General features: G+C 40.2%; 1 protein-coding gene and 1 non-coding gene across 5 annotated transcripts in view; one reads left to right on the forward strand and one right to left on the reverse strand.

The window, feature by feature from the left end:
- Positions 1 to 21420, reverse strand: part of PCCA (propionyl-CoA carboxylase subunit alpha) — a 403439-nt gene that overhangs the window by 306234 nt on the left and 75785 nt on the right. The window lies entirely within an intron of this gene.
- Positions 20908 to 21009, forward strand: LOC115290955. Its single transcript, XR_003908326.1, has one exon. It is a non-coding gene; the product is annotated as a U6 spliceosomal RNA (small nuclear RNA).

The raw sequence follows: 21420 nt of genomic DNA on the forward strand, positions 1-21420 counted from the left end.
GCACGGAAGACTTTGGAAGTCAGCTGGCCTTCCTGAGTGCCCATATCTGACACATTCGAGCAGCCTTGTTCCTGAGACAGTAGTACTGTCATCAGCCCCTTAGCCTTTACTAACTCAGACCCTTCCTGAAGAGGCTAAACCTACCACTTCCCCACACCTTCTAATGCTTCCTCTCAACTGGCTCCTTCTCCTCACAGGACTGCTTGCCTTCCCAACATGTGACTCAAGTAGAGGCCAGCAATCTTCAAAACAAGAGCAAGACACTGTTCTCAAGGAGGACAAGATGTTACATAGACAAAATTTCTATGAAATGACTGTCACAACACAGCAGCCAGGTATCCTCTAACAGAAATGCCAGAGACTGGAAGTACAAACGGTGCTGGAAGACTGACAGAAATGGAAGAATCGGGAACTCCCGCATGAGGAACGCAGCCCTGCAGACAACAGTGAGCCACTGGAGAGTTCTGAAGCGCTTCAGGAAGACGAGCGCAGCAGCGGGACTGAGTCGGCTCCATGGAAGAAAGACTGAGGTGAAGGGATCAGTGGCCCAGAGGAAGAGGAGGAGGCGGGGAGGTGCAGGAACAGCAGTGGCATCTCATAGGGGAAAGATGTAAGAAAAGCGGCAGTGATACTAACAGAAGACCTGGCCATGGATTTAGGAAGAATGAATAAATTAAGAAGGGTAAGGACGGGAAGAGTCAGAGCTGACTATAAGGCTTTTCAGACCAGAAAACTCAAATGAAATGTGGAACCAAAACACAGGCTTGGTTATAAGGACAGTGAGATTCATTCCGCCCATTCATGGCTTGTTAGCAGGACAACCAGGGGGAGCCTGGGGCAGATATTCTTACCTGGACCTGGAAATGTCTTCAGTAAATGAAACACCAAACCAATCATATAATTTCTTATGATAAGCTAGTCTGCATTTGAAACCTCACATTACCTATATAATCTCTACTGTCACGCGCTGTGAAAAACTTCTGACAGATTTTAAGCAATTATTATTACCTTTAATATTTCATTTCCCAAACAGAAAAGGGGTTTTTGGAGTACTACTATTCATGTTATAAAGCTCTGTGGTTTAGGATGTTTTTCTGTTTTAGAAGCTCAATTTTGATACTGTAGTTACTCTATTTGACCAAAGACTTCAACTCTAGTTTAATAATGCTATGTAATTACGGGTGGCTGGGTGGCTCAGTGAGTTACACATCCGACTTCAGCTCATTTTATGATCTTGCGGTTCAGGAGTTCGAGCCCCCACATCAGGCTCTGTGGGGACAGCTCAGAGCCTAAAGCCTGCTTCAGATTCTGTCTCCCTCACTCTCTGCCCCTCCATCACTTGCATTCTTGCGTGTGTGTCTCTCTCTCAAAAATAAATATTTTTTAAAGTTTTAAAAATAATAATAATGCTATGTAATTACATACTGCAAAAATCTTTTTAAATTCTTGGTTTCAGTATCTACACAAGAAGCTAAACAGAATGAGACAAACAAGTCAGTAGACATATAAACTGCCATCCATGAGGTGGGATGACATGCCAAGGCATTTCCAGAGAACACGAAAGTCCACCCACCACACCAATCAGAAAACGGTGTTCCAATGACAAAAGAGTAATCAGCCACCAGCAATTTTCAGCTATTCTAAGAGGAGGCTAGACCCTAGTTAAGAACTACCAATAAATAAAGGCCAATGCCTCGTGAAACGCAACTAATTTAGAATACAGTCTCCTGTCTTCTTAGGTTACCTTTAATAGAACCCTCAAGAAATTCAGTCCTTTTCCAATATGGCTGTCCAATCCATAAGGAATTAAAGAATTCTCAAATTGACTATGTATGAATTGATTTAGAGGTTTTTTTTTTAATTAATTAATTAATTTTTTTTCCCTGAGAAAACAGCACAGAAATTACCTTAGGTTGGATAGGTATAACTTTAAGGGCTTAAAATAAGAACTTACACGATTGGGGGATAAAATTATAATCACTGTTTGCACTACTAAATATTCAAGATATATCATCAAAATAATTGTTTCAAACTTATTCATCTGTAAGTTTCTAAATAAAATAGAAAGAAGTTATTTAAAATAATATAAGTCTCTTATTGCAACAACTTGGGATGATATCACAGGTCATCCAGAGCTTACACAAAATATACCCCCACCTTGTGGTCAGCTTCATGAAAACAGACTAAAATTAGCATTAAGCCCTGTATCTGCCCAAAAACCTCATTTCTATCACACATACCATTTGACTTTTATTTCCAAGAATTCCTTTTCCCCACATTAGTCCCAACACGTTAAGACGCAATTCTGGTTCCTTCTTCCATGCTTACCTACTTCCTCCAATCTTTTCATCACAGAGAATAACACTTAATCCATACCTTTAAATATTAACAATCAACCAGTCTGAATGTACTGAGCACAGAGTGGTGCTTCCGATGTCTCAACTCCACCTCCATCAGGCCAGACCCACCCCCCCCACCCCCCCACGGCTCTCTTTGGGGCTGGCAGAGAAAATCCCTGGCTCTTCGAGAGCATACTTCAAATCTCTTGGGACAATCAGACATGTTATAAGTCTAACATTAATATTTATATAAGCTACTATATTTTACATACATTTTATCAATGTGATTAATTCTCAACCCAAGGAAGATTTTTAATTCTGAAAATAATTCCTCCACAGCATTTCTGAATTCACTGCTCACATTCTCAACTGATGAGTATGTAAATCAAATGTTGCTGAAAAATGACTAGGCCCCACACACTCAAATCAAACACATTCTAAGATAACTTCTATATTATCCCGTACTTGTTTTTATTTTCCCTATTACTCTATACCCCCCCATCCATTAGTAGAAATAACTGTACGATGTACTTTTTGATACACCCAGGGTCTCCTTCCAGTGGCCACAACTGCATATGTGGTTACCAACGTGACAGTGAAGTGTGTAGTAGGCTAAATGTATTTTTGTACAGATATGCAGCTGTTTCAAACATTAGAACACACATTTCTGCCCAACTAAAAAGGGACAGTTTTAAATTAGGGGAAAAAAATCAAAATCAGTATTTCACATGTTAAATTATATAAAATTCTAATTGTAGTGTCCACAAATAAAGTTTTATTAGAACACAACCATACCCATTCATTTCAGATAGTCTAGGGCTACTTTCACACTGTCAACTGCAGAGTTGTGTGGTGACAAATGAACTGAAGAGCTGTGATAGTATGGAATGCAAAGTCTAAAATATTTGTTATCTAGTCCTTTACAGATGAAGTTTGCCGAACACAGGCTTATATGATAAAAGGGCTTAAAATTCCAGTCGCTGTAATCATGAGCGCCAGCTGAATAGCCATCCTGCAGAGAGGCCTTGCACGTGATTTCTGCTTATAAATATCTATCTACTTACGAGGGGATTTAGGATATCAAATCTGTTCCATGAATGGCCCAAAGGTAGACAATCCACCTCTTGCTCATCTACCTGCTCATTAAACAAATAAACATGAGCCAGATACAGTTGTAGGCACTGAGGGAACAGTAATGATCAAAGCAAACAAAACTCCTGTGGTTGTGTATGTTACTAAATACCTATCATGCACCAATACATATTTTGGAGAAAAATAAATTGGGAAATGGAAATTAAGAGTGTGAGGTGAGGAATGGTAACCTACAATTTTAATTAGGATAGTCAAGGTAGGCACCCTTGAGAAAATGACTTTAGATAAGGACCTAAAGATCTATTTGGGGGCACCTGGGTGGCTCAGTTGGTTACACGTCCAACTCTTGATTTCAGCTCAGGTCATGATCGCAAGGTTCATGAGTTCGAGTCCTGCATCGGGCTCTACACTGACAGCACAGAGCCTGGTTGGGATTTCTTTCTCTCTCCCTCTCTCTCTCTCTCTGCCCCTCTCAAGCTTGTTCTCTGTTTATCTGTCCCTCTTTTTCTCTCTCTCTCAAAATAAATAAATAAGTGCATAAAAACTTAAAAAAAAAAATCTGGACGGACAGTGTTCCAAGCAAAGAAACTAGCCAGTGAAAATGCCCTGGGGTTGGAAGCATATCTCAGCATATCTCAAAGAAGAGCTAAAACAAAGGAAGCAAGAGTAAAATAATTAGGTCAGAACAGTGCAGGGAGGTCAGGGGGAGTCTTGAAGGACTTTGGCTCTGATTCTGAATGAAACTGGAAGCTATTAAAGGTATTTTGTGGTTTGGATTTTGGCCAAGAAATGCTCTGATACTGACTTACATATTGACAGATCACTCTGACTGGGTTCTGTGAATACTCTGGAGGGAAGTAAGGATGGAAACCTGGAGAGCAAGTAGGAAGCCAAAGCAATGATGCAGAGGAGCGGTGCTGGTGACCAGAATAGACGGCAGCGCTGGGAGTGGTGAGAAGTGCTCAGATTCCAAGCTTATTTCAAAGGGAGAGTCAGGAAAACCAATCCTTCCTGAAATATCCTTCCTTTTGTAGGTCTGTGCTTCTCCCGTACCGTCTTATCTAAGGGCTGCCAGTCTCCAAGGCCTCATTCAAAAGCCACCTTCTTCATGGGACTTTCCACAACATTCCTCCCAATCAAAAGTAATCGCGTCATCTGACTTTCCCGGGAGCTCCCCCCCCCCAATCTCTTCCCTATCAGCTTCTTCAGGGCAGTGAACCTTCAACTCTGTATTCACCAGCATGTGCCCCATCAAGCAATCAAATTAGTTAAGCTCTAAATTTCTCCTGGCTCAAAAAGTCCATGATTTTCTTCTCCACGTGTACTTCATAACTCCCAAAAAAGCTACAATGATGAAACACAGCTTTACAGGGGCACAGAGCTTTTAAGATAGGTGTCAATTCCTAGGGAGGAAACCAATAGCTACAAAAATACAAAATACTCTTCAGTAATCCTTTCAAACACACACACACACACACACACCCACACACACCCCCTACCTCTTATATAAAGTGTGACAATTTTCTCTCCAACTACCCTCAATCCCAAACCTACCAGGATTAACCACTACTTTCACGCAATACCTACACCACACATACTCTGCCCTATAATGAGGGGGTACAACAGACATTTTGTGGCCGAGTTAGCCAGCTCACAACTTTCCAGAACTGTCCTTTTCCCAACCACAGTCAAAGAGCCCTCAACTGCAGCCCTTTTGAATAATGTGATCTTGCCCCCTGAACACAGATGATTGGAGCAAAAAGCAGCTAACCCAAACTACATCTATCATAGTCCCTGCTAGGACTCTAGGAGTGAGGACAGAAAGAAAAAAGGCCTCTTCCCTTTTCAGGACACTAGACCTAAAATACATACACTCACGGGCTCTGGGTCTGGCATGTTCTACCAGGGCCACATGAGCAGAGAGGAAGAGGCTGAAAGTAAACAGGCAAGAAGAAAGATTTTGAAGAAAGAAGCAAAAACAGAAACAAGAGCTAACAGCTGGCTGTTTCTAATAATTTTCTCAAGCCTACCTATCTTCTACCTCTTGGATCCGATGATATACAGATAGTTCCGGCTGTCTGGCAACAACATTAAAGCAATGCACAGCCCTGAGACACGTTCCCTAATACATGAGGACTAACACTATAAGCTCTGGGCTTCTATTAATTTTCATCAAATATTAATAACTGAGTGTTCTACCAGTCCCCAAATCCAATGCAAAAATAGTCTTAGAACAATACACACTCCATCAACACTTTTAGACAGAAATTTTTCGAAAAGCACATCTCACAATTCTGGATTTCTCTGCCATTCTCTTGGATCTGTCCCACTGTAAGTCAACTCTGTCCTGAAACTGGCAATCCTCACAGTCACAATATGGCTGCAAGCAGCACCAAACCCTCTCATTCACAAAAGGTGTGGGAGAAGAAAAGGGGAGGGGGAGAAAGCTTTAACATCAATGCTGCTCTCTCCTAAGCACAAGAAAGTTTCTCTCCCGGGAATCTCAAAAAAGCTTCTCTTCGGGGGCGCCTGGGTGGCTCAGTCGGTTAAGTCTCCGACTTCAGCTCAGGTCAGATCTCACGTTCGTGGGTTCGAGCCCTGCGTCAGGCTCTGTGCTGACAGCTAGCTCGGAGCCTGGAGCCTGCTTCGGGTTCTGTGTCTCCTCTCTCTGCCCCTCCCCCTCTCATGCTCTGTCTCTCTCTGTATCAAAAATAAAGCATTAAAAAAAAACTTTTAAAAGCTTCTCTTCATGTTTCACTGACCTAAACTAACTTAAACCTTCATTGGTCCATCCCTATATCAATAGTCGTCAGGGAAGATAAGGAGATCATAACTGGTTTAAAGAACTCACCCACAGTAGAAAGGATGTTGGACCAGCAAACGGTCCACTACAACCTGAAAGTACGTGTGTGCAGGTGCACACCTGCCATATACAAGCATTCATTTCAGCACGTATGTGTGGTACAACCATCATCTGCTAGCTAGACAGAAAGTCGAAGAAGCATTTCAGTAATTAACACTGGTGGGGAGGTACCAAAGGACACAGAGCTTTGAGTGGCCACCTTACAGTAGAATGCCATATATTCCCTTTGGATCCACACCTACCTCTTCACTGCTCTTGGGATTGAAGATCAAAGGCTCCCTTGGGCTCTCTTACTGGAGTGTCAAGACTGAATAATCCAGTTTTGGGGAAATAAACCATTGTGGGAAGAGGAATGATTCTTGGTATCAAATGAACATTTGAAAGGAAGGGTGGGGCTTACTGAAAAGTATAAATTAGAAGATAGCTTTGTTTTCACAGAGAGCCAGACTTAAGGTGTGAGGGCATGTGCAGGTGGGCAGGTAGGAGACTCTACTTCTAAAGGTATAGCTTAAATCTTTCTACTCCTATCAGCGTATTCTTCAATCTGATGTGCATTCTTCTTATAGTAATAAAGAAGTACATCACAGTATGTCACCACACGTGTTAATTCCCCTAATGGCTTCCCCGGGCCATGTAGACGACAGTCCCAGATTATTACAAAGCTCCAACTGATCTGCCCTGAGCCCACCTTTCCAACCCGTACCACGTGCCTCCTCGTGCGTTATTCTCCTGCCACACCAGCTTCTTTCTGTCCCTCAGCAGGCTCCTCTCCTTCCTGCCTCAGTACATTTACACCGGCCAGTCTCCCTACCTGGAGAGGGCAGACTGTGGGGCTTCACTTGCTGCCCGGCTCCTTCTCATCTCTGTTATTTCAGTTCAAATGTCACAACCCTCTCTTTGCACCCCACCACTACCCATGGCCCCCACAACACACATATCCACATCCACACTCACCCCTACCCTACCCCACCCCCCCCACACACTAAGATACAGCCCTTCAATAGATGACTGCCTTAGAGTCAGACACTAATCCCTGATCCAATCGATTGTCAATAGAGTGACAGGATCACATGATAAAGAAAGCCTGGTAATTTAAACAACAGGAACCACATGGCACAGGCAAAGAGAATCAAGAATATGAAGGGGAAAAAAAAGTCAAGTATTAGTGACCAAACTGAGCTGAAAACACAGAAATGATTAACCAGCCAAGCCTACCATGATCTCAGTTTCCTAAAAGATCATGAGAGCATTTAGAGCCAAAAAAGTAAATTATTGTCCCAATTCGAATACCAGTCATAGATGTTAGCCTTCTGTTCAGTAAAATACAGATATCAACTGTTTCTCTTATTTTTCAGAAGCACAGCAAGCATAGGAGGAGAAATATGAAAGTCACATTGAGCATCTCTTAAAGAACCCATGTGAGCTATTTTTATCAGCATATAAATTTTTCTTCTTAAAAATCAGTTATTTACAGAAGAATTATTACTTCAAGGTACACATATTAACTTTAGTCTGTAAAAATCAAGGTAAAGAAACAAATAAAAATTAACAAACTGAAAACAAAAATGCTGTTTTATCTTGTGTAAGAGTTGTTTCTTAAAGAGGCATTAAAATAGTATTCAAAGAAGCAAAATTACTGTAGAAAACAGGAATCCCGTATGTATCTGGAAAAAAGAATCTAAAAACATTTGCCCAGTAGCTGTTGCCAGAGCCTCCCATCCTTCTAGGTGTGGGGCACCTTAAGAGAGTCTGTGCCAGCAATCAAACCCAGGGCGGAAGCACAACTCTAGCTAGTCCATTTGCAAAATTCTGAAAAACCCACTGGGCAGTTGTCAGTAGAAGGTAAATTAAAGCCTTATGCAATGAGAAGCAAATAACTTGAAAAATGTACAGAGGCAATGAATCCTGAAGGCATCAAAATGTTTTATATAGTTCAGCTAGAGAGTCTACATTTCCTATTTTTCAACTACTTTATAAAAACATGTGAGAACTGCCAAACTTGGCTTGTGGGTTTAAGATGCTACTTATCAACTATATGTAAAACTATTAAGTGAATTTACATAAGCATCTTGTCTACTTTTTAAGTTGAAATAGATTCTACCCAAGATCCAAGTAACTGAACAGGACAAATGTTATGAATCAAATTAAATAGCCCGATGGTTTCCTGGTAGGGAAAATACAGTACTACATAATACGTGTCAGATAGTCAGAAGTGCACAACAAAAAAGGAAGACCTGAGTTCCACTGAAGACTGGTAATATTAAGAAACTAATTGAAGGGGCGCCTGGGTGGCTCAGTCGGTTAGGCCTCCGTCTTCAGCTCAGGTCAGATCTCACGTTCATGGGTTCGAGCCCCACGTCAGGCTCTGTGCTGACAGCTAGCTCTGAGCCTGGAGCTGCTTCCAGTTCTGTGTCTCCTTCTCTCTCTGCCCCTCCCCCTCTCATGCTCTGTCTCTCTCTGTATCAAAAATAAATAAAACATTAAAAAAATTAAAAAAAAAAAAAGAATTTAAAGAAACTAATTGAAGAAATGTTCCTTCAAGTCCTAATCACTTTTAAGACAGAATTCCACCTCTAATATACAAATCTATTCAAAAAGGAAAAGGAGAATCTCTCCATCTAACAATTTGTAGCGGGGAGAAAACTCCTTCACAGTGAAATTTTTAAAGACACATTTTATACAGGGAGACCACTTAGTCCTATGCTCAAATTTTCAGTAACAAGAAAATTAAAATGTAATCAGCATGATGGGAATATTTTCTCTGGGTTTTTTTGTTTTTGTTTTTTTTAGCTCTGAGAATGTCTGAAGTCCTGAACAATTTTTACATGCTCTTCTTGAAGGAACGGATTTCTTTATCTTTATGTTATATATCTTATTATGGTTTGGAAATGGTAAAAACAGAAATAATTTCCATTTTCAACAGGAGGGCAAGGCAAGGCTTCAAACAGATACACCCTTCTCAACACATCGTGTATATGCAAAAGAACACCATCTTAAGCTCCCTTTTAGATTTTTGTCCAATTTTTTCTACTAGAAGAACACAATTGAACTAAGATGTTTACTAAATAAAAAATAGACCTGAGAAACTGAAGAATTCTACATTTCCTTATCTGACCCTAAATCTACTAACAAAGTATCTCTAAAACTATTTACACGCTCATTATAGAAGAGGCAATTTACCAGTAATTGAAAAAAGCCTACAAAATTAACAAATGAATACTATTCTGACACTAGAAAGCTGGCAATGGTTACACAAGCCTTCTCCTTCTAAAACCATAATCAGAACTGGGACGATTAATCAACATTTTAACACTTCCCATCTGTACAAGTGCTCAAGGTAGTGCTTACTGTCACTTGACAAGTTGCTTAGCATTGCAAAATTTGATAATTCATGTCTTACTGAATTTTTACTGACTTGGAAGAAAATAAAACACCAATTAAAAGCAGATGTCACCTTTAATTCTAACTGGCTGACAAACTTCTAATTTTTTTTAACCAATTCAGAGACAGAATACATGTAGATGACAGTTTAGACAGTGAAATATTCAAAGTCACTGATATCCCCCACAAATTTGCAAGTGATTTTCCAGAACTTAATCCCATGGGGTTTTTATCTGGCAAGCATCCAGAAAGAATAGTTCCAAGTAGTCATCAAGAAGGTAAATTTATTGTTACATTTTTGAAAAGGCTTCATGTGCTGATCAGAACATTACTAAATTAATATTCTCAAGATTCTCATCTTTACCTTCTTACCCATAAAAAAAAATTCCAAAATATATTGCCCTTCTACTAAAACTCTAGCTAAAAAAAAGAGAAAAAAGCTAAGACTTAATAAACTGTGCCTAACATACCTTCATGCTTAAATGATCCAAAAGCTAAATCACATCCAACTGAATTTACCACAAAATAAGAATTATCTGACTTGAGTTCTTATGTTTTTCAATGTCCTTTAATACTATAATCAGTCATAAATTCATTCACTTTTGGTTCTAACCATGAAGTATGAACAAAACTTCTTAAATTCAACGTTTTGGAAGGCAGCACAAAAACAGATAAACAGACGCCAGAGATTAAACCTACACCTACACGGAAATGTTAATACCCTATATTCTTGCAACTCAAATTTCCAAATACACGAAAGTCAACTTAAAATGTAGAAAGAATTAGCACATTTTTAATATTCTAAAGATAGCTAGGCTGGTGTTTCCATAATGCTGTTCCATGTATGCACAAAGTAACTCATAATAAAACCCTGAGTCCAAAACTGGCTTCCTTATTATAATCTATCAAATTTTTCCTACAAAAAGAAAACTGGATTTTCCCCGACACCCCAGTTTCAAAGACAACATTAACATGAGTCCTGTCCCTACGTCCAGAAGCACTGACCACAGCCTCCACAGATTACCCTTTAATAATCTATGCAAGCTTTCAAAAGCCAGAACAAGCTGGTACCAATCAGGCAAAGAGGGAAAAATGAATCCCAGAAGGAATCACCACAGAAATCCCAATCACAATAATGGGGTCCCTAGGAGCTGTAAAGCCGATCAAGCCCTTTGCTTCTGTGGACTCATTGCCTAACAATCAAACTTGGCTTAATAGTTAGAAAGGGTAAAGGAACCAGGTTGATCCTCTTTTGTTCACTTCCTAGGTCTAACAGAGTATTTTCACTTTAACAGAAAGTCTGCCTTGAAAGAAGAATCTAGGGAAGATGAAATGGAAAGGTGGTCACAAAAAGGGGATTTAAGGGGATGGCCTACCTGGGACCACTTTTGTAGGCCTCATCTTTGCATTTTCATCCTGCTTCATGCTTTGCTAATCAGAGACACGCTGGAAGCTTCAGAACCAACTGAAAGGCCTGGCAGGGTATTTGGCCTTCAATTCTTCTACTCTGTTTATTCCCAATATATATGCATCAGGCTTAGGAACAACTCTTGAACAAGGGCAGCCGCTCAGCAATGAAATGTAAATTACTGACATGTGCTGAAACGTGGACTTGCCACCGCTAATGAGCACATTAAAGGGAAATGCTCGCTGGATGACTGCAGCCCCTTTACTTAACCCTGTGTGCACGGAAAGCCACAATTCAAGATCAATTAAAAGAGCTAGCTGCAAAACAGTAACAGAGCAGCCCTGTCACCACTTTTAAAACCTCAGAGACAGAAAAGCTAAGACAAACACGAAATTTCTACACTTCCTCAACTAAAAATATTGTGCAAAACATGGACTGTCAACATGGTCAGCTTCGGTTAAGATTTGTGAGACCCGTCTGAAAGCCATCGTGACTTGAGTCTCCTAAGAGTGAAAATAAGATCTCTGGTTTTCTGAAAAGAAAAGAAAAGAAAAGAAAAGAAAAGAAAAGAAAAGAAAAATCAACAACATACTAAACTACTAGTTTCTTCATTAGACAGACAGCAAATTTGGGCTTTGGCAATCAAAAGCTCACCAGGGCCTCAGGAAGACTCTGAAAAATTGAGAAGCTCATCAAGAAAACAATTATCATATAAACTAATGATTTAGATCTCAAATTAAACAAAATATTTGCTGTACATGAACAGGACCTCATTTATTGGGGCACAAAATATTAGCCTATTCACCATAATAGAATCTGCAATTTACAGTAGAAAAACCACAAATGTGAATAGATATCTAGTTTCTATTATTAACTTTTGAGATAAATTATGATTTTCAGGGACACCTGGCTGGCTCAGTTGGTAAAGCATGCGGCTCTTGATTTTGGGGTCATGAATTCAAGCCCCACGCTGGGTGTACAGCTTTAAAAAATAAGTTATGATTTTCATAATTAAAAAATAGCACGTTTAATTTTAAAATAAATGTGGCAATAGAATGAAGGTACCATTAATATATTAACTTGGTATCTTGACTTACTGTGTAACATTTCTTTAAAGAATACTATTATATAAGTAAGCACTTGGACTACTGACATGTTTGAATATTATTTTCACATTCTCTGATGACCTAAAAAGCCTGCCAGATTTTTTTTTATTTCTTTAATGTTTTATTTATTTTTGAGAGAAACAGAGTACAAGCGGGGGCGGGGCAGAAAGAGGGAGACATAGACTCTGAAGCAGGCTCCAGGCTCTGTCAGCACAGAGGCCGAAGCGAGGCTCGAACTCAGGGACTGCAAGATCATGACCTGAGTTGAAGTTGGAAGCCTAACCAACTGAACCATGCAGGCACTCCGAGCCTGCCAGATTCTTAAACCACCAGCACTAGCAAAAAATTAATTACAATAAATAAATACCACAAAAGAACATATGAAAAATCTGGTTATTTGTTCTTCATGGATTCTGAGTAAATTTAAGTTTTCCATATATTCTGTGCGGTTAAACCCCAGATTTTCAGGAATCTCAGGGCTTGAAAGAATTGACCTCAGTCAAGAGAACTAATCACTGGGCTAGAAAGCGATTAGGAAAATTTTATTTCTGATTCAGTTTCTTCATCTTTAAGTTAGAGGTTATGATACCACACGGCATACAAAGATTAGGGAGAAAAGCACCTATTAAACACTTTTCATATTATTTGACAATCTCCCAAACAGAATCATTAGTTCACCAGGAGCCCAACTCCCATCCTCCTACCAGAGCCCCACGCAGCAAGGTCCTCTCTGACGCGGGAGGACGCCTGTGCTCTCCTATGCGGCAAGAGTCCAGCAGCTCTTTTACTTTAAAGAAACATACACTGATCCAGGTAATTTGCTCCAAGGATAAAAACATCTGTCTACCTCCTACAGGATATGCATTTCTGCCTTACTGGTCATGGCTGTCACCTCAGAGAAAACTGCTTTATCCTCTAGCTCTTCTAACTCAATCTTGGAAGATCTGCGGTCCATTGGTCCTCCCCATTGCTGTGTCTCACCTCTACCAAACCCTGTTGAGGCCACCGCTGCCCCTACACCTGCTCACCACGACCACAGCGGCCGAGCACCTGGAAAGCGAGCCATCACCACGCATGCTGTCGGCGCTGCCGGGGCTGCCCCAACTGTAACCACAGCTACCACCCTGCACACCCGCTCCAGACCACCGTCCCCTCTTTCCTCGGCTCCCTTTCTTCTTCTCTGTGCTCTTCTCCGCGCTTCGTCTGCTTCACTTTCCCACTGCTAGCTTTTAGAGAAGAAACCTCAACTTCTACAGACAACTGTTTATGGAGCCCCTTTTAGATATGGAAATGCCCTACAAGCTAAAGATACCAAGAGGCTTACAACAAACTGTAAAATTATAGTCTTACAGAAAAAAAATGATGATGGGGAAGGGAAAAATGTTGAAAACAGTTTAAAGCTTTATTTTGTTTTGCTCTATAACAAGTTGTAGAATCTCTCTGTCCCATAGGAGGGAGCATGGAGCAGCAGGAGTCAGACTGCGACAGGAGGTGTAGACAGGCCTGCGTTCTAGTCGCCCTGCCGCTAACAGCTGTGTGGCCTGGAGCAACTTGCTGACACTTGCCTTCCTGTTACTTTCTCCATCTATAAGCCCTACAGAAAACATACTATCCGCCTGTAGGGCTGTCACAAAAAGCAAATGGAGTTGATATATGTAGCATGCATGGAAAAGTGCTGTACTTAGAATAAGTTAACAACCTGCTAAAGATAGAAATGTCGGGGCGCCTGGGTGGCTCAGTCGGTTAAGTGTCCGGCTTCCGGCTTTAGCTCAGGTCATGATCTCACGGTTGTGGGTTTGAGCCCCGCGTTGGGCTCTGTGCTGACAACTAGCTCAAAGCCTGGAGCCTGCTTAAGATTCTGTATCTCCCTCTCTCTCTGACCCTCCCCTGCTTGTGCTATCTCTGTCTCTCAAAAATAATAAATCACATTTAAAAAAATTTAAAGATAGAAATCTCATCCATTCATATCACAGTCACAATCCATCTTATTGCTCATACTTTTACTTATCTAGACTCATTTCCTTCTCCTCTGTGACTACTCACTTTTAAAAACTGCTTTTGTGGGACGTGTGGTGACTCGGTTGAGCATCCAATTCTTCAGTTCAGATCATGATCTCACAGTTTATAAGTTCAAGCCCAGCATCAGGCTCTGCACTGCTAACGCGAAGCCTGCTTGGGACTCCCTGTGTCCCTCTCTCTGCCGCTCCACCCTGCTCACTCTCAAAAATAAAATAAACATTTTTTAAAATTGCTTTTGCTTTGATGGCACCTGTGTGACTCATTCGGGTGAGCATCTGAATCGTGGTCTCTGCTCAGGTCAAGATCCCTCAGTTCGTCCTATCCCCTCCCCCATGCACGTTTTTTCTCTTTCTCTCTCTCAAAATAAACATTTTAAAAAACTGCTTTTGCTTATAAATGGTGTGATGAAGGATAGTAATAGCAGGAATCACAATAAAAACCACAGGCTTTATATATATTTCACCAATAGAGGCCCAAATTATAACTCCAAAGCATAAAGATTGCAAAACAAGTTTACCATTAACAAGTATGTATGGAAAACAAACCATACGATACCAACAGCCACAAACAGACATCCAATATAAGATTCTGTCATGTAAAAGAAATAGGAAATAGACCCTAAGAAGTATTTGTTAATTACTTTTAAAAATAAAAATGTACTTCAAATGAGCTTAGTGTGAACAGGAAGGAGATTAAGCCACTTCCAAAGTTCTGTCTCATACTTGGAAGTATACATAAACAATTCCGCTAAAATTGGCCAAGAATTATTCTTGATTAGTAACTAAAGTGGTAAATAACAAAAACTCAGAGATGAGTAAATAAAGATCCTTGATTTGAGACGTAATTATACGGCCAGAAAAGACCACCAGAATGCGGAGGGGAGGAGTAATCAGAGAAATCTTGCTCTTTCTGACTAGAATGCTCTTCTCCCATGACCTCTCAGCTTAATGGTCACCCTCTCAGAGATTTTTTGGTACCACCTCCTCTAAAGAGCCCATCCAGTTAACACATGGTTTCTCAAATTTGGGGAGCTTAGAACCTCTTCTACTTTAAAACTCTAATGACCTCAAAGTGCTTCTGTGTATTCATGTTAAGTCAATATTTACAGTACTAAAATGAACAAATGTTTAAATATTTATTAATTTTGGACACCTGGCTGGCTCAATGGAGTGTACAACTCTTGATTTCAAGGGTGGTGAGTTTGAGCCCCACACTGGGTGTAGAGATTACATAAAAATAAAATCAAAAAATAAATAAGGTGCCTGGGTAGCTCAGTTGGTTAAGCATCTGACTTCGGCTCAGGTCATGATCTCATGGTTCATGGGTTCGAGCCCCACATCGGGCTCTGTGCTGACAGCTAGCTCAAAGCCTGGAGCCTGCTTCAGATTCTCTATCTCCCTCTCTCTCTGACCCACCCCTGCTCGCACTGTCTCTCTCTGTCTCTCAAAAATAAATAAAAAGCATTTTTAAAATGTTTAAAAAAATAAATAAAATATTTAAGGGAATGTACCCATTTTTTAAATTTTTTTAACATTTATTCCTTTTTTAAATTTTTTTAAATGTTTGTTTGTTTTTTGATAGAACACAAGGGGGATAAGAAAAGTGAGAGAGGAGACACAGAATCTGAAGGAGGCTCCAGGCTCTGAGCTATCAGCACAGAGCCCAACGTAGGGCTTGAACCCACAGACCATGAGACAATGACCTGAGCTGAAGTTGGCTGTCCAACCGACTCAGCCGTCCAGGTGGCACAAATGTTTATTCATTTCTGAGAGACAGAGAGATAAAGCACAAGCAGGGGAGGGGCAGAGCGGGGGGGAGGGGGTGGAGGGAGGGAGAATCCGAAGCAGGGTCCAGGTTCTGAGCTGTCAGCACAGAGCCTGAACACGGGGCGTGAACCTACAAACCGCAAGGCTGTGACCTGAGCTGAAGTCAGACGCTTAACTGACTGAGCCCCCCAGGCGCCCCAAGAATAAACCCATTTAAGATTAACAAATAGAAAAAAACATTTTCATAACAAGTAAGTTAGCAAATTTGTACAGACTTCGGATAGCTTAACAGAGCTGGGTTATCATATCTGTTCTGCACTTAATCTTTCATAGCATATATCATGTTGCACAAGAAAACTCTACTACACAATCGTGAAGAAATGAGTGAAGGGGAAACTATTATGCAAGCATTTTTTAGTTGCCAGAGTCTTTGAAAAGGTCCCAAGGAACCCGAGGTGCCCCAGAACATGTTGGCAGTCAATACTCTGTTGTATCACCCACCCGTACTTTCTTAATAATAGTATTCAAATGATCTGACTTTGTGAAATCACTTTTAAGCACCTATTTCTCTGTACTTGAATATAACCTCAAGAACACTCAGATTTTTGCCCTATTCATCTTGACTGTATTAGTATCTAGAACACTGGCAAATTCCCACTCTTGCCAGAAGACGGGATAAACCTCCTACGTAAATAAAGCAACGTTTTTCCAAATGGTATAATCCTTCTGAAAGTAATCCACATAGATTCTTGCCCTTTGCTTACACTTTGGCTCCTTGCAATTAAAAACCCCACTATACCAAAAGCAAAACAAGAACCTATACCAAGAGTGAAGAGTGCTCATCCTATTATAGTAGGCCATTTTCCCAAACTGTGCCAAGTATTAATGGGTATCTTGTGAGGGCAGGTATTAATGGTCTAATAAACTAATAAATTTGATCTCTCAAATACTTATTCTAATACAAACAAAACACAATAAAAATGTGATTATTACTTTTGGCAATTAATCTGTCCTTGAGACAGTCATGTCTACTTTAATCTAAACACACATAATAACATAGCATGGTAAAAGCTCTTTGAGAAATGCAGTCCTATGTAACAAATCATGTAGCAGAAGTTGCTTATGAGACATAAAAAATACTTTAGGGGCACCTGGGTGGCTCAATTAGTTAACTGTCCAACTCTTGCTTTAGGCTCAGGTCATGATCTCACAGTTCATGGGTTTGAGCTCTGCATTAGGCTCTCCAAACACACTGACAACACGGAGCCTTCTTGGGATAGTCTCTCTCCCTCTCTCCCCCTTTCTCCCTCTCATGCTCTTTCTCTCAAAATAAACATTATTTAAAAAGGGTTTGTTTATTTTTGAGAGACAGGGAGACATCGTACACAGGGGAGGGGCAGAGAAAGGGAGGGAGACACAGAATCTGAAGCAGGTTCCAAGATCTGAGCTGTTAGCACAGAGCCCGACGCAGGGCTCCAACCCACAACCACGAGATCATGACCCAAACTGAAGTTGGACGCTTAACTCACTGAGCTACCTCGGTGCCCCCAAACCTCTTTTTTTCTTTAATTAAAAAGAAATATTGTAATGTAATATGCGGAATTATGAAAGGCACCTCCTTACAACTCTAGATTAAGCTCTTTTAATAATTTTACTTATTTTTTTGTTACCAACCTGACATAGTAGGGAGTTTCCTTTTACATTTTCCCTCGGTCTAAAAAATAGTTTATACACATGAAAAGGGCCCTTCTACACTAACTGTTAATGGTGCCATGCTGGAGTGGTAAGTCAAGATAAGAGGTGGTAAGTCAAGATGGGCTGGAAAAAGTGAGATTTTAGATCACATACCTCTACTTTAACATTGATAATAGACACCAAACTAAAGGGTAAAGACAAAACATTCTCTTTCTCTTTGTCATGAAACCACAAGTGCCAAGTATTAAGTAAGAATAAAGGTGTACATTTTGATGACAGGGTAACATTTCAAAGACAAGGCTAAAATCTTCTCACACAAGACATACAGAAGAGCTTTAGTATCTTCCAAATTTAATAAATTCTCCAAGACAATCAACACTGAACCTATTATTTATTCTATAATAATCCAGTCTCCCAGAACAATATGGGATATAGAAACATACTCCTTTGGGGGGGGACCTGGGTGGGGCTTAGTGAGGCAGTTGAGCATCCAACTTCAGATCAGGCCATGACCTCCTTGTTGTGGGGAACAAGCCCCACATCGGGCTCTCTGCTATAAGCACAGAACCCACTTCAGATCCTCTCTCCCCCTCTTTCTCAGCCCCTCCCCCGCTGGTGTGTGCACACATGCTCTCTTGCTCTTTTTTACAAAAAAGTAAAGATTATAAAAAGCACACTTCTTTGGGGGCTTAATGTACCTCCTTTTATTGATTTTAATGAAAAGGTTCAAACATAATGAAGAGTAGACAGAATCGTGTCATAAATCTCCAGTTATTCATTACCCAGATTCAACAATTATTTTAAAATTCATTCTGAATTTGTATTTCAGCAACGGTGTAACCAAGTTAGCCTTCTCAATATTATATATGCCATTATACAATTAATAATACAGACACTGAACTAATGGTGGCTACCCTAGTGAAATGGCATTTAATATATTTTAACACACAACAAATTCTGTCTATACATTCAATACATTTTATAGAAATTATAGCATTCTCATCAGCAAAAGCATTTTTAAGGCTATCATTACTAATCAAACATTTCCTTTTAAGTCAAAATAATGGTTTAACACATGTAACATAATTTTTTCAACTTTTTAATGTCTCTTTATTTTTGAGAGAGAGAGAAAGAGAGACAGAGAGAATGAGTAGGGGAGGGGCAGAGAGACAGAGACAGAATCTGAAGAAGGCTCCAGACTCCAAGCTGGCAGCCCAGAGCCTGACACAGGGCTCAAATCCAGGAGCTGTGAGATTGTGACCTGAGCTGAAGTTGGAGCTTTAACCAACTGAGCAACCCAGGCGCCCCTCAAAAAGATTCTTATTTCTCTTAATACCTGTATTCAACAACCAAGGAGCATGTGAAGAACTGAATAAAAAGCTAAGAAAATATACACATGTGCACACACAGGGAATATAGACAAATATGCCATAAAATGTCGGAAGGTCAGAATACTCCTTGGCTGGTAAATTAGCCTATCACATACGTGCTTCATGCAATACGGCGTCTCAGAAACCCTAACAGTATCTTTAGATAAGGTCCAGTCCAAAAACAAAACCCCAGCAATCATCTCATTATTTCTGCCTCGTTGCCCATTTTAGAAAACAGGCACTTAAGAGTTTAATTTTAGACTGTATTTGAGGCAGTAAGAATCATTAACTATATGTAACAGTGACAATTAATGTTACTTCATTTAATCTGACAAAATCTTCAATCTATTACTTTCACCAGAAAAACAATAAAAAGTGTTTCCTACTGAATTCTAAGTTGCTATCTACAAATAAACAGATGAAATTCAATTTTAAGATATTACAAAATTACTACAAATTAAAAGTAGCATTACAACCTAAAAATACGGGGAGGTTCCTCAAAGTGCCCTTACTATATTTCCAGAATTCCAAATTTCATTTCAGCAACTTTTCTCACCTATCAAATAGTGAGCAAGCATCTACTGAAAGCTTCGGTAATACAACAGAATTAAAAGCATGATTTCAGGGGTGCCTGGGTGGCACAGTCGGTTAAGGGTTCCACTTCAGCTCAGGTCATGATCTTACAGTTCATGGGTTCGAGCCTCATGTCAGGCTCTGTGCTAATAGGGCAGAGCCTGGAACCTGCATCAGATCCTGTATCTACATCGCTCTCTGCCCCTCCCCCACTTGCACTCTCTCAGTTTCTCAGAAACAAACATTAATAGAAAAGAAAATTTTAAAGCATGATTTCAGTCTTCTACTCATTTACAAGTTGGGTGTCAATCAACAGATGACAGATAAAAATGTGGATGGCCAGGGCACCTGGGGGGCTCAGTCAGTTAAGCGTATGACTCTCGATTTTAGCTCAGGTCATGACCTCACAGTTCCTGGATTGAGCCCCTTGTCAGGCTCTGCACTAACATCTTGGAGCCTGATTGGGATTCTGTCTCTCCTTCTCTCTCAGCCCCACCCCCACACATGCTTGCACATTCTCTCTCTCAAAATAAATAAATAAACATTTTTTTTAAATGTGGTATAGACATACCATGGACTTACCAGACTTAGAAAGCAATACAATTTTGACACACACTACAACTTGAGGACAGTATGCTCAGTGAAATAAGCCACACACAAAAAGTCAAATGTTATATGATTCCACTCATAAGAGTTACCTAGTATAGGCAAATTCATAAAGACAGAAAGTAAAACAAACCTTATCCTGGATAAGAATGGAGGGAGTAGGTAGTTACGGAATTTTGGTTTTTGGATATTTTTAGTGTTTGTTTATTTTTGAGAGAGACGGAGACAGAGAGAGACAGACAGAGAGAGAGTACAAGGGGGGAGGGGCAGAGAAAAGGGACACAAGATCCGAAGCAGGCTCTACACTGACAACAGAGAGATGGATGTGGGGCTCAGGCTCACAAGCCATGAGATCACGACCTGAGTAGAAGCCGAACACTCAACTGACAGAGCCACGCAGGCGCCCTGAGAGTTACTGTGTGATGAGTACAGAGTTTGTTTTGAATGATGAAAACTTGGTAGTGCTAAGTGCATACTGTAAATCTACTTAATGCAACTGAATTGTACACTTAAAAATGGTGAAGTGGGGCGGGGCACCTGCATGGCTCAGTTGGTCAAGCAGCCAACGCTTCATTTCAGCTCAAGTCATCATCTCACAATTTGTGGGTTTGAGCCCCAAACTGGACTCTGTGCTGGTAGTGCAGAGCATGCTTGAAATCCTCTCTCAAAAATAAACATTTATTAAAAAAATGAGAAAAAGGGCCTCATGTATACTAAAATTGGAAAGATAGTTATTAGCAGGTCCCCTAAGCAAGGATGACCTGCAAATTCATGAAGAATTCCATATATTATTTAATTAGTAAAAAGGGTAATTCTGTGTTATATAGGATATACAACTAAATATGTATAAAATTAAAAATAGAAACAAAACATAAGAATTTCTTCTAAGTGCCCTAAAAATGGACCAATGTGAAAATAAATCTTCATTTCAACTGACTGATATTTGCCTCATTGATGAAGGAAATGTCCTAAACTACCTCAAACACCTTTAAGGCAAAAATTGTAACATTTTCCTATGGAATGTGTAATATATGCAGATGAAATACACATGACAACTATTAACACAGAGAATCCTGATGGAAATGGAGGTGAGGGGGCTGTACAATTATAACTTTTTTTGAGAGAGAGAGAGAGAACACATGCCCCTGTGGGAGCAGGAGAGAGAAAGTGAATCCCAAGCAGGCTCCATGCTCAGCGTGGGA

Source organism: Suricata suricatta, chromosome 4 (genome assembly GCF_006229205.1).
Source record: "Suricata suricatta isolate VVHF042 chromosome 4, meerkat_22Aug2017_6uvM2_HiC, whole genome shotgun sequence".
NCBI classification, from domain to species: domain Eukaryota; kingdom Metazoa; phylum Chordata; class Mammalia; order Carnivora; family Herpestidae; genus Suricata; species Suricata suricatta.